Source organism: Mercenaria mercenaria, unplaced genomic scaffold (genome assembly GCF_021730395.1).
Source record: "Mercenaria mercenaria strain notata unplaced genomic scaffold, MADL_Memer_1 contig_765, whole genome shotgun sequence".
Taxonomy (NCBI): domain Eukaryota; kingdom Metazoa; phylum Mollusca; class Bivalvia; order Venerida; family Veneridae; genus Mercenaria; species Mercenaria mercenaria.
Window position 1 is genome coordinate 44,383 of NW_026463665.1, and position 10,816 is coordinate 55,198.

Sequence of the window (10,816 nt, forward strand, 5' to 3'; positions counted from 1 at the left end):
ACCTGTAAGTGTGATCTTGACCTTTGAGATAGGAACCTGGGGCTTGCGCATGACACTCCGTCTCACTGAGGTTAACATTCATACCATCTATAAACAAGATTGCTCCATGCATGTCCAAATTAGGGTCCGGACAAACAAATCCGGACGGACGGACGCACGCACGCACATATGCCGAATAGACATTTGGACAACTATGTCTTCGCTTCCGCAAGCGGGCTCGACAATAACAAAACCAATGTGATAATACATTATCTCTTAAAGTAACAGAGCTTTGTCAAACACTGCTCTTCTCAAAATAAATTTAGTTTCTAAATAAATCCTGAATTCCTATCCTTAAAAGTTTTTTTTTAAGTTCCCTTGTTCTTCTGTTTTTTTATATTTTCTGGTGTTTCTTTCTTGCTTTTCAAGTATACTGGATTTGTTGACCTTCCATTTTGTAGCTGCCTGCTTTCAAGAAGTGAACCTGTAAAACAGAAATCAAATATATGTAAATTGATAAAAAGAGAACTTACCAACTTTCATAAAGATCCCATGAAAAATGTGACCTATAGAGTGGTCACAAGCAAAAGTTTATCAATGCACGGACGGACGACGGACGCCGCGCTATCACAAAAGCTCACCTTGTCACTTTGCTAAAAAATCAATATCTGAGAACCGCTTCCTCCGGTCACAAATTAAACCATTTGTTGATGTAATTTTTGGGAAATGTTACCTTTCATTTTGGGATGTTGGGAAAAAAATGCAATATTTTTGGATTGGGAAGTGGCCGAATACAGGCCTCTGTCATAGAAAGATGAAAAGCCCTGCCGGCTAACAATTTCTGACAAGAAATCATTTTCAAAGTTTTTCTTTCCGGTCAGTTCTATATGGAATTAAATTCTTTGGGTAATTTTGAAAGAGGACCACCCAAAGATCATTCTGTGAAGTTTGGTGTAAATCTGCCCAGAGGTTCTGAAGAAGATTTTTTACAAATTGTTGGCACATGACAGACATCAACTCATGTTGTCACCCTGTGACAGGTGATTGAGCTAATAATTGTTTAAATTTGCATACATGTATTAAATTTTATGGTTTTGTCCAGAAATGCTTTATCATCAAGAAAATGAAATGGAGTCTTTACTAAGGTCTAAAAAAAATTTGTTTCCAGTAACATGCTAAAATAAATTAGGGTAGGTAGGTCGGAAAAACTTTTTCTTTGGATTTTTTTAAATTATTTTTGGGGAGACTTTTTGGAAATTATTTTTATGTCAAAAAATGAATACAGATAGGGGGGTTATGCCTCTAGAGCATCAGTAAGTTGATTTATAACATCACTGTCCATGTTTAAAGCATAAAAAGTGCAGTTTTGCAACTTTTTATCAAAAAGTTGAAAAAAATGTTCTCAAAGACAAAGGCGGACGGACCGACCGTCCATTTAGGGTCGGGCCAAAAATTTATGGAAGGTCAGGATACAGGAAACAGACAATTTTTTTTACGCCTAATGTTCCTTGGTATTTGATTCTATGCACTGACTCAATCGCAAATACTAATTTGTATACAGTATATCATACTTTTTGAATGATTGAAACTGCTTCCCACAGCTGCAACTATATAATAAAGAAACAGAATGATAGAAATACCTTATGAGCCGCAAGCAAGTGGTTTCAGTCTGTCAACAAGCACTTTGGAGCAGTACAACAATACTCTGTATAATAGACCAAGATGCCTGAAAATAGTGAAAAGGGAGCAAATTAAGAAAACATGGACAACCAGCTGTTTTGAAATTTCAAAGGTCTAAGAGCTAATATCCTTTTCGTAGTTTTTCAATTTTCATGCCAATAAGATGACCCCAATTATATCATTGGCATGGCGGGAGAAATTTGTTAAATAAAACTTTTTTTAATGAAAATAAAACAGTAGCAAATTTTGTCAAAATGTATAATGAAACAAAGTAAATGCGGTTAAAAATTTCAGTTTTGAAAAAAGAAGTCACTGTATGAGTAGGTTTGTTTACACGACTGACCAGCCAGAACAGCCAAACATTACTTTAACCCAGTGAATTCCAGGTACCTTTTTGACTTGGTGGTCTATGACCTTCGCTTTGCTCGGTATCATTAAAAGGCAAAAACAGACTGGTAAAGCAGCTAGAAGAAGAATCTGTTCTGCCTTCCTCAGTTTAGTGTGAACACAGGAGCTGACAAAATGCTACAATTGTTTATTGGTATCTGATGGTCATGATTCATAAACGTATAACTTTAAACGTATTTGAGTATGTGTGCAGTGTACAAAATTCAGATTTCAACTAACCCATGCTGGCAACCAGATAGAAAATTTTCCAAGCCTGACACCAATTTCACATGCCTGAACTTAAAGCTGAATTTTGAACCATAAAACAACTGGTCTAGCTCATACCGTCAAAATACTTCATCATATTGTTGGGGACATGCTCGACTGGGGATTCCTTGGAGAACAGGAACTGAATGCATCGGACCAAAAAGTAATGTGAGCGGCTTCAGTTTAACTTTTTTGAACAACATAAAAATTGTAGCATGTAGCTTTTTTTTCTTGTTGCTTAGTCTGAAATCTACTTGCAAATTTAGACTTTCAATTAAGAATAAGAATATCCTAAAAAATCATGCTAGAACATCAATATTGTTTGCACGGTTTTCCTTGGCGTACAATTTTGTTCATTATAACTCAAAATAACCTTCAAAGTAATTCGGAACGCATCATTGATGGCGTAACTTAACTACTGACTGAAACTACGGCAAGGCAAATTTTCGTACCTAATATTATAAATAGCGATTCAGCTGTATACATGTACGAATTAGTAAGATAGCCTGCATTCTAGATTTAATTATAAGATAGACCTCTACATTTCTTTATAATCAGTAATCCATTCAATAAAAAATGGCTAACCAAAAAAAGATGTTGTGTTTTCTGTTATCCTCAAATGAAAGCGAATCTACAAACATTAACAAAAACCGCAACAATTTTGACTAAATTATTTGTATTTGCAAAATAAATTGTGTGAAATTCTGATCTTAACTTGCGTTCCATGAAATTGACTTGCATTTAGCAAGTCCAAAATTTGAGCTCTGTGATTTGTGAAAGTAATTACATCTTCTGCATGATTATGGTTCTGACTAACTCTTAAACTCTTGCATTTATGGAACAGTTTGAATTCAATTCCTTCATAATTCTGACCAACTAATCGAGCATGCTTCAGAACTCCAGATTAAGGGCTGTATTTTTGTAATTACAAACTTGTTAGGGATCAGATATGACTTTATTTTAAAATGTGGATGTATCAATAAGAATTTATTTTAAAATGTGGTTGTATCAGTAGGACATGTAAACAGTATTACATATATTCCAAAGAAAGATCGAGCCGAATTGCATGTCTGCGCCAAGTTGCGCTTATCAACGCTATCCTGACTGTTGACAATTTGCACGGTGTCAAATGAGTGTGGAATAAACGAAACAAACACCAATAGCATAATGTAATGCATTAACACATAATTTTTTTGGACTTCAAAAATTATGCGTCATAAAAATCTGAAAAGGGGAAATAATTCTACCAAAACTGAAGGCAACCAAGTTATTTTTATTTCAATTTGTGTCATAATAACTCATATGAACAGATGAACCAAGTTTGAAAGAAATATCTTTACTATTTTTCAAAAAATGTTAGTTTTTATGTCGAAAGCCCGATTGGGCAATGTTTCCAGCCTGTTTAAAATCTATATTTTTTTCTATAAGCCGATCCGATTCCCTATATTTAGGCCGAGCACAGCTTATCGGCAGAATCATAAGCTCAACTTAATCACTGTGTCAGTGTTCGAAATTCGCGGTAGTCCGACAGCCTGTGGCTACCAAATTTCAACTCGGGCTACCGATTTTCCGCAGGTACAAGCCCAACCAGGCTACTAAATTATCTATAAATTTATTTTAAAAATCATGCTAATTAAACAAACTCGTACAGCATGGTGATTTCATATGATCTCCATTAATAAACACTAAGAAGGCATCACGCATCGTCCAGACTGAGGAATGCTTATTGAATTGTTGTGGTTTTTTTTGCACTCTCACGTGTTGACAATCAAACACGAAGTGTCAAAGATGTAACCACAGCACTAATTGGCTGAATACAACCACCTGTCACAAGTACCTGCAGTAGGCAGAGCTTAAATTATGCTATCAGTGTGTGTGTAAATGTGTATTCAGCACTCGTTATTATATCTTTAGTGTTTCCTGCAGGCCTTTTTAACATGGCGCAGCGCCATGCCCCGTTTGAAGTGCCGCCAAGGTGCCTTTCAAGCTGCCCGTTTGCGCCATGTGCCCTTTTATTTTATCAGGCTTTTGTATTTATCTTGAAAAGTGCCCTTTCAAAACCAGCCTGGATAGCCAATGTCAGCGGGGCATGTTCCGTGTATTGTACCGTCAATTAGCGGCTTTGATCAACAGGTCGACACGTGGGTGCATCAACCGTGAATGACCCTGATTAAGAACTGACAGGATTATGCAATCAATTACTGTTTTATGATTCTTTAATTGGAAACAGTAGATGAAAATTTGTTGTTTTTAGCACGTCGGCGGAGAAGCTACATTTAACCTTTTTACGGAAGAGATGATTGAAAATGGTCAGTTAACACATGATTAAAGGATAATTATTTTAAAAGGTTGTAATCAATTAAAATGTAGATTGATTGTTGCACATTTTTGATGCGCTCATTAGGCCTTTAAAAATAAAATGTTGAATGTTTGCCCTTTGCCGATCGCCGACCAACCCATGAAAAATGACCAGACTCAAAATGTTTTACATCGATTTTATCTACAAGATATATTTTATTCCTTCACGGGTATCATTTATAAAAATAATACAAGATAAACATTTAAGCTTCAGAATGATACCAAATTCATTAAAATCGACGAATGTCTTGTTTAATAATTACGAAGTAGTACTTTCAAAAGCACATTCATGACGCATCGACGCAGAAGTCGCCACCATCTTGAAAATTTGAAAACGTACATCGGTATGAAAATAACCGATAACCTAGCGATTAAGTTATAAAACCTGATCGAGATTTAAATGAATAAACTAAAAATGCAAGGCCCTAGTTTTGTTTTAGTAAATAATTTGTCAAAATAATTTTATAAGGCTGAAATTTAAGTTGAAAGTGCTTGGCCGCATTCAAGCAAGCCGAAATTTTGAATTATTATTCGCAATGAACCATAGGTATTCACATGTATGTTTATTTTACTTAATACTGTATGATTAGATAGAAAAAAAACCCAGATTCTTAGTCAATCATTGATTCAAACTAGTGTATGTAGGCTGAGCACTACCAAATAGAATGTAAGCCTCCGCAGGTCTAGTCACATGTAGTCCAAATATAAATAGTACTAATCTTTTTTCCTTTCCTAGTGCATTTTCTCGGCAGCAACGTGCTTACTTTTACACTACCGCGTTTCAGTATGTATCACTTTGCATTCTAATGAAATCGGCATGTTCCTATCGCATGCTAGATAAAAATGGCGGCGTAAGAATTTAATGTCACGAAAAGAGAAATTGAAAGAAGCGAAAAGTAGTAAATTCAGCGGGTTGTATTTAACGAACTGTAGTTTTCTTATATAAAAGTTAACACCCCCTTTTCTTTTTGTTTTTCTAAAGTAGCAATCTAGTTCTTTATGGGAATATAAGTGTCTGAAAATCTGATATGCTAGAAAATGTCGAAACACCGTTATGAAGTGAGTGGATTTTATATGAAATAAAGAACAGCTGGATTTAGTGGTGTTCAGCCTGTATCGCAGAAACTTGATAAAAATAGTGGCAGACGATCTAATCTAGCAAATTTCACAGCATGTACTTTTTACGTAGCATTCTACTTTCGTTTTTGTATGCCCAAAACAAAAGAAAAATGTAACTTTCCATGTAGATTTGTCTTCTAAATCTTACACGGCTACTAAACGCTAGCTCCACCACCAAAATGTGGTTATAAGGAAAAGAGCTATCGACATTTCCGTGGTGCAGCTATCGCCCGTTTGAAAATGTAAACACGTGAGTAAAATTTATATTTTATCTTATATTTTTATTGATAGAACCTTTTGCAAAAATCGGAGAATGTAGTTCCTTGTAACAACACTTTAACTAGCGTCTGGCTGTGATTTCATTAAAATAATATGCAAATTGTGGTGTCAGGAGCTTTTCTCCCGAATCTGACGGTGGCATATTTTCATATCGGCCAGTATTCGAACACCATTCCGATTAATGGACACATTGTAAGAACATACCTGCGCATGCAAATTGTGTAGAAATGATAAATAACTATATACGTACACACCATGAATAATAGAATCTCGGGTTAGAAGAAATATTCCAGGATTTTTAAAAGTGGTGGCGCTATAACTCTAGTGATGGCGCTATACAGTAGTGATGGCGCTGTTACGGCATTCAGTAATACAAAATGCTGGCGCATCCGGAACAAAACAAACACCAACATTCTCTAACTGATAATATTCCTGCAAGGAATTATGTTATTAAAGAAAGAAAAACACGATCATAGTTTATTTGCCTTTATGAAACATTCTCTATCCAAGAAAAAAAAAGAAAATACTCACAGACCCTTGGGACTCTTGTAGTCAAAGTAGATTTCCTTTGTTTAATTAAAATGTTAATGTATAATTATTTCAAACCTTTAAATATTCTACCTAAATACAAACGTAAGTGTACTTTAAATTCAGGTCATGAAAAATAGTAGCAATACTTTTATTTCAAACATATTATTATATTAAGATTCTGAAAGTTACTTGCCTTTGTATTTTTACGTCGTTTGCATGCACTGTAAACAAAAGACCCTACCTTCACAATTCTTTCTGAAAAGTACAGTACATTTTCAATTCCCATCGATTAAATATGATTAATCAATGCAGCTTAGATGTACAATCTGAATCCATATATACATGTAGTTTATTTTACGATCATGTACAGGTTACTACATGTATTTTGTTGAGTAACGTAATTTGGGTGTAGTGTGGGATAAGTTGATAACATCAATTATTGAAGAAATTTCCGTGGCTTGCAGTCAGACATTTTCATATTTTAAAATTGAATATATCAGCCACTAATCATATACAACAGCGCCACCACTACTGTATAGCGCAACCACTTGGGTGATAGCGCCACCATTTTCAAAAATAGTCGTGTTTTAACTTTTTACTGTGTTTTTCGTCATTCTTTGGTGTATGGGAATACGTGTTATTCAGTTCTACACGATTTGCATGCGCAGGTATGTTTTTACAGTGTGTCTTATCATCGGAATGGTGTTCGAATACTAGCCGATATGAAAATATGCCACCGTCAAATTCGGTAGAAAAGCTCCTGGCACCACAATTTGCATAATATTTTAATGAAATTACAGCCAACCTCTAGTAAAAAAGTTGTTACATGGAACTACATTCTCCGATTTTCGAAAAAAGTTTTATCAATAAAGAAATAAGATAAAATATAAATTTTACTCACGTGTTTCGTTTTTTCAAACGGGCGATAGCTGCACCACGGAAATGTCAATAGCTCTTTTCCTTATCACCACAATTTGGTGGTGGAGCTAGCGTTTAGTAGCCGTGTCTTACTGACAACAAAGAACAATGGGTTTAATCAGCGATATAGGTACACAGTCATTGATTACATGTAGATTTGACGAACTGCCTATGCTCTTAACGTAATTCAATGGTGAAATGGTATGTGATGATTGACAAAATAAAGTTGGGCATTGATAGTTGTTCAATAAAACTTGTTGCTTATTAAATTATCACCAGATATCTGTCTCTGAAAATGCAAGCCAGCACTTCATGTTGGTAACAAAATAAAAATGTTTGAAAGTGTGGTAAACATTATCTAAGGAATAATACAAAATATCTACCCCATATCTGAGATATGAAAAATTCTCAAATGCAATGTGAAAATAGTATGTAAAATGGTGTCTGTAAAATGATGCCAGCAAGCGTACTTGGACGAATGCCCTTTCAGTGCCAAACCGCGCATTAAAAGTGCCCTTTTTCAAGGGAAGCACCATGCCCCTTTTAGAGTCTGCAGGAAACACTAATCTTGCAAATTGTCAAAAGTCCGAGTAGCAGTAATTGGCAAGTGCCGATCCTTGAAAAAATCGGGCGTTATAGTTTACAAAATGTTATATGGTGCAAAAATTAAGTATTTTATATTTTAAGGTGTTAAAGTTCGGGGTAGTGAAATTAGTGTCGGGCTAGTCCAAATAATTGTACTCGAGAGTTGAATATCGTTATATTTTTTTGACTTGTCGATATCCGCCTCCTCTAGGTAGACAACGTAAAATATCAAAATGTAATATCGGTCTACTTGAGGTCTCATTATTTAGACTAAGTGTCGGGCTTGGAATATCTGGTAGCCCAAATGGTCTACTGGATTCAAATCTGAATTTCGCACACTGCTGTGTATACATGCAGTGAGCCTTAAGAAATAATAATCTAAAAGGCCCATTTCAAATTGATGAATAAATAAAAATGTAAAAAATAAGGAATTTCTATGCTATTTATGGGTGGGGTGTTTGTTTACATTATTATTATACAATGGAAAGTTAGTTACTCACGTTTCTAAAATTGTCAACAGGCCAACCATGCACATGCTGTACTGGAGTGCCGTCCATATTCTATATAAAAGTAAAATAATTCCATTAATCAGTCATGCCTGCAAGTAAAATCACGGATTTCTTAATTTTAAAAATTCAATATAGGCTTAGTAACAGAGAAGTTCAAAGAAACTAAAGTACCGGAAAGGAATTAAAATACGATCTGAAAAGCGACACAAAGGTGAATCTATTCTCTCATTCCCCGAGCTGAAGAACTCGTTGGAGAATGTCTTTGTTTCCTCAAATTTTCAAAATGTCGGCGCCAGTGTAACGTGTATCCACTCTCACTCTAAATATAAAAATGTTCAAAATGTCGCCGTTTCAAAATGCTATTCAGTATGGAATAAAGCATGTTTGTATCACAAATTATATCAGTGTAGTCACGTTACCGGCTGATTAGCTTCTGACGCAACAAAATTAACAGCTTACTTTGAATATTCTTTCGGGTCGCAGACATCTTATTGTGCGGATATTGCGTTTCGCCTACTGATCTGACGGACGCTTATTAACATTAACGAAGACCGTGATATCCCGAATTTCATCGGGGTCGTCGCACGCCCATGGTCTAAACCGGAACTCCATATTTTTTTATTTGGATAGTATGTGTTGTTTGGATACCCTCGTATGTTACCGTAGTGGGATTCGATCCCGATTTTCGTCGCTTCGCGACGAAAATCGGTAAGATCGATTCCCTATAATAGCGGGAATGCGAGTTATTGGAGATTTGGTTAGTTATGGGCCTAATTTATGAAACTTTTCGGAGTGCCTGCGGCACCTCGAAGGGGCTGCGGCATCGTCGAAATGCCTGCGGCACTTTTCCAAAATTGGCATAACGTTCAAATTCGGAATTTTCTAGACACATTTTATGTTTAAGCAACTCACATGTCATTTATATATATAATTTACGACGGCAGAGAAGACATCGTTTGGGTCAGCGAAAAGTAATGAGTCTAAACAGTCACTGATGTGAAAAAAATCACATTTCATTCCCAACTTATTTGTCCTTGCGTTTCTAGAAAATTGGTCATTTGCCACAAATTTTAGCATGGATATGTACATAAGATACATCTACACCCCGCTACATTCCCCGATTTTTGATAAAAATGCTTCATGCAGTAACAAAATGACAAAAATGACAAAAATCACTCACCGATCTCGCTAGTTTTGTAAACATTGACGAATTACCTGCGGCACAGGAAGCTAAGTGCCTTCAATCCTCGTCGGCACAGGCGGTACCGCAGGCACTGTTTAGTACCCGTGTACATTTACAATATTAAGGTTCCTGTCTATTTATTTTATTTGAACGCAATTATCAAGAGCTTTTTTATTTCGTTTTACAAATGCAATGACACTGCAACTTATGTTCATATAACCAGGCAAAGAGATCCACGCAACTAAAAAGGCAAAAAGACTTACCTTGCGGCATTATTTCGCTCTTTACATTTAAAAGCAGTTTCTTCGGACCATATTTCCCATAGTGTTGTAGATACGTCTTGAATTAAGCAGTGTTTAGATTATGATGCAAATGTGTTTGATATCATCTACTGTCATTTTGATACAGTAAACGGATTTTGACCGCTAAACTTGATTCAGTATCATATCTGATAAATCTTTTGAAGATTACTAAAATTTCTTTACTGACGTGTCTAAATAATGAAAGGATGATGAAGGGTATCAAATTATGTTAAAGTATCATGCACTTTTCATAATAGTGCAAAAACTTTTGTTGCTATAAACCAGTATGGTATCACCTACATTTGAACATGGTGAACATTTACAGTGAAAATCTACAAGAGAAATTATTATATGAATGACAATTGTGAAATATTTAGTAAGCTGTAGAACTACGAGAAGGAAAATCTGCATTAGGCAAACCTAAAATCGATATTCAAGTACATTTATTTTGAACGTATTCCAGAGTTTCAGATACACATATACAACACTGCAGATTTTTTTTATCAAACACTGAACTAGCTTATAAATTACATGAAAACGTAGAATATCTTTACTGAACGACTGAAGATTCGATATCTGTTATTTGGTCAAACATGTCCTCGTAAGTAGAAGTCCGAAATAGATGCAATTTGCGCAATGATTTGTAACAGTTTTTTATTGAGGGAGGTGGTGGTATGTGGTGTTTACGATCAAACAAATTAGCCAAGCTATATTCCCCT

The 10,816-nt window shown here is 35.4% G+C and overlaps 1 long non-coding RNA gene across 1 annotated transcript; it reads right to left on the reverse strand.

The window, feature by feature from the left end:
- Positions 1-238: 238 nt before the first annotated feature.
- Positions 239-9,331, reverse strand: LOC128554810 (uncharacterized). The gene is made up of 3 exons (XR_008369701.1): positions 8,604-9,331; positions 1,620-1,705; positions 239-463 (listed from the first exon to the last, which is right to left on the reverse strand). It is a non-coding gene; the product is annotated as an uncharacterized LOC128554810 (long non-coding RNA).
- Positions 9,332-10,816: the final 1,485 nt, after the last annotated feature.